A 4,107-nucleotide genomic window follows, 5' to 3' on the forward strand; every position below is an offset into this window, starting at 1 on the left:
ACAAGCACGATCGACAACGCAAGTAAAACAACAGGGTAAGCTTATTGAATTTAATTCATGAGTCATTCATACAAATCAACACATCAACACTCATAAGAATAACTCACACATATAATCATTCAAAATTCTCATAAGACAGACCGTCCGGACTGTATGAATCTATGTATCTACAGGCGTTCTTGCACCCGGGTGATGTAGTAACTGGAAAACATTCAACAGCTGCCACCCGAGGTTAGCCCTATCAGTCCAAAGTACTCCTAAGGACTAGGACCTCCTGCCGTTCCCACACATGACCTACCCTCCTCTATGTGAGGACGAGCACTCACGGAACATCAGGATGAACTGCCATCAGTAGCTTTACCATAGTCATACTACACAAATTCCCAATATTCAATACATGAGTCGTTCCTCCACGGAACGCTCGTTCAAAATCCACAACCATATTTTCACCTTATATACTGTTCATTCTTAATAACTTTCCAACTTAACATCATTTTCATACTCCATTTTAGTTTCATAAAAAGACGAGCGTTCAGCCCCCTTCATAATGAGGACGAACGTTAACATGATACAGAGAAGTTCTCGTTTCTGAACGAAAGGAAACGAACGTCTTTCCAAGGACGGACGTTATGACCACTTGAATTAGTTAAATGAACTGATTCTAGAACGATTCAAATTATACTTGGAATAATTTAAGTACAATAACTATAGATCGAATCCAAATGGATAAGGACACCGCAAGGCGTTTAGATACTGATACCGAGTACGATTTAATAAAAGAGACTAACCGCTAGTCAATGACCGAACGCGGTAATAGATATTTATTTAAATTTATGGACGAACGCTATTTACACTCGATTGATAATTAATGCACGGACGAGCGTTCGGTATAAGACCGAGCGCCACTCATAACGAACGCTTTGGGTCGAGGCCTATCGCTGATGCGTAATATTTATAAAAGTAGAAATTTATAAGATAACAATAGGGAAAAGAGGTATTTAAGAATGACTAAGTATAGAAATTTATATTTGTCAAGTTTCTCAATTTCTCACATCACACTCAGGGCATCTACGTTTGGCCGAACGCTCAAACGTAAGACTAATATAAGAGGGCGTTCGTCCTAAATAAGTATTCTTTTCAAATTGAATGAATTCTGTTTTTCAAGGGAATTACTAAGAATACCGAATGGTCAAGGACCGTTCGATAACGAACGTTCATTATCATAGAGTTTCATATTCAAAATCTCACTTACAGTAAACTCATTTTTCAGTATAAACTTTCATACATTTAACTACTCATATCATAGCACATTTCATAAATTCTCATACATCATCCCATCATCAAAATCATATACCAAAATCAATTATCTCAGATCATACATAATACAATTCACCGAACATACATACAGCACAGTATAACACAAGAACTAAATTTAATAAGCTTCCCTTACCTGGATTCGTGAACGAACGTCCTAACGTGTAAATCTGGATTCGCCCAACTACCACTTCTATCCTCAGATCACTCAACTCTTGTGAACTAAAACAATTTACAGAATCAAAATTTGATTCAGACAAAGTGAATGCAGGTAACCAGGTTTGGTTTTGCATGAACCTAAGAACGAACGATTGATGGAAGAAACTTACCAGATTCAAAACTCGAACTTGTTCGGTTTAATGGAAAGCTTAGGACGTCGGGATCTCTTCTACGGTCTCTGAAATTGGATCGGAGAAGAAGAAAGTGAGTTACGGTAGAGAGAAGATGGAGGTTTTCTAGAGAGAAGGCAGAGAATTTGAAGGTCAGAGTTTTGGGGAAGAAGAAGAAGCATGCAGAAGAGTGGGAAGAGGGTTTTTCAGAGAAATCATTTTCCCTTCCCACGTAGGACGAGCGTCCATTCTCCTGCTGCCACTTGTATTCCACTAACGATTTCGAATGTTCCAAAAATGACACTTGGCAGCTGCATGCAGAGTGTGTGAGTGCGTTTTAATGGCACTTAACGTAGGCGTGGGTGCATTTAATGGTGATCAGAATGTGGGGTTTGGGTGCGTTTCTTAATAAAAATCTTAACAGAGTTTTTAGGCATTAAAAACGTGATTTGACAGGTGGAGGCTGGTTAAGTTTTCGACGTCTTACCAATTCTCTATTGTGAATTAACTTATTTATATTCATGTCAGTTGTCAAATTATAAAATTAATTATTAAGATATTTCTGATCCAAGTTATATTAGTATTCATTTTATTAAATTTAGTATTCGATATAAAAAAAACCACGTTAATTAATAGTGATTAAACAGATTTTTAGAAGAAATTAGTAATCGTTTCATTAAGTTTGTTAAGTTTTAATTATGCAATGTTTTCTTCCTTGTTAAGTTAATTGTAAAATTAATAAATGATATTATTTAATGGAAACCTATTCATTGGGTAAAAGAAAAAAAAAAGTCTTACCCACTTACTTTCTCTTTGATATAACTTTTTAACCAAATGCAATTTTATTTTGACAAAACAATGCAACATTTAATTTTGTTCCCTAGCATACAATTAGGTGAACTAATGAATGACTTGCCAAACTTTGAATTGTGAGAACTGTGATTTTAATTTATTTATTTTTTTCTTCTGGGGTGAGAAAAGAGCAAATATTAAGTGTTTTTTTTTTCTGATCAACAGAAAAAAAATAATGACCATCCCTTCTATTAATGAGCCAATATCTTGTTCAAAATAATACTTTATATTAATTTATTAAATCATACAAATATAATATAATTTATGTATTAAATGAATTTTATATCCATGATTACATCGTATCAAATATTCACTTTAATAAATTTTCACATTATTTCCATTTCATAAGATACTATTTTCCATCTCATTTTCAAAATAAATCACACTTTTTAAAATATAATCAGATCTTAACTATTGTTATTTTATTTGATGATTTTCTTAAAAGAATAATTAAGTTTAGTTATTGTTTGACAGTTGGTTGCATTATATATTTTAAAAATATATATTTAAGAAGAATATTAAGATCTTAATAAAAACTTATTGCATTTAACTGCTTTTCTTAATTTATCCGAACTCGATATTTTTTTCTTTCAAAAGAGAACAGAGGTAACGAGTATATAAGATTTATTAAATTAAAAAGAATTAAAATTATTCAAAAAAACTATTTTCTATAAAGCATAAATATAAATTAAATTATAAAAAAAAGTTTGCATTCTCTATAAACATGGTTATATTAATGAAATTATAATTAGTTGGTGGTAGATGCATTTATTTTTCCATATGTTTCCATCAAGGCATGAATTATATCTCTTTCACAGTTACATTTATTTAAAATATTTTAGGAAAATTGATAAATAAAGTAAAAGGATTTAAATACGTGATACCAATACCGTTGGTAGATATATATAAGTGAATGTGACATGTTCTTTGATTGCATCAAAGGTTTTGGTGAACGTGAACCCCACTGCACGACCCTCCTCCAACCACCTTCTCAATTTACTAATTAATTAACAAAATGTGACATTTTCTGGGATAATTCGTGACCATGATGTTATGGTTACAGAGAATCTAACGTTTGGTTCTGTTTATTGTCGTTTTGGAAATTTTATTTTTTAATTCACCAAAATCAACCGTGAGCATCTCTGTTTTATACCATATAAAGAATCAAATTAGGAAAAGAAATATAAGACACATAGTTCCATTCAATTTCAAGATGTTGATAAGTTTGAGTAAGTTTTTGGGCGAAGCTTTTCATATCATCATGCCCTAAATTTTGGAATGATTAACATTTCATTATCTTGTGAATAAACAACATGCCTTAACATTTCATTACATTTTCTTCTAGATACATGCCAAGTAAGGCTCTACATATCATTAGCATTACCGAGCAAACTCTTAAATTATTGAATGATTAGAATATATCACAATACTTTTATACAATGACACTTTGTATTGTGATACCCCTCTCCATATTTTGGATACTTATGCAATACTTTCTGTACCGTCCGGACCTCCCGACATATAGACTGAGCGAGCGATTAACCCAATGCCGCCGACCCAGGTCACAATCATGACCGAGCGTCTAAACTAACGCTGTTCGAGCTTACATAGA

Source organism: Vigna angularis, chromosome 8 (genome assembly GCF_016808095.1).
Source record: "Vigna angularis cultivar LongXiaoDou No.4 chromosome 8, ASM1680809v1, whole genome shotgun sequence".
Lineage (NCBI taxonomy): Eukaryota > Viridiplantae > Streptophyta > Magnoliopsida > Fabales > Fabaceae > Vigna > Vigna angularis.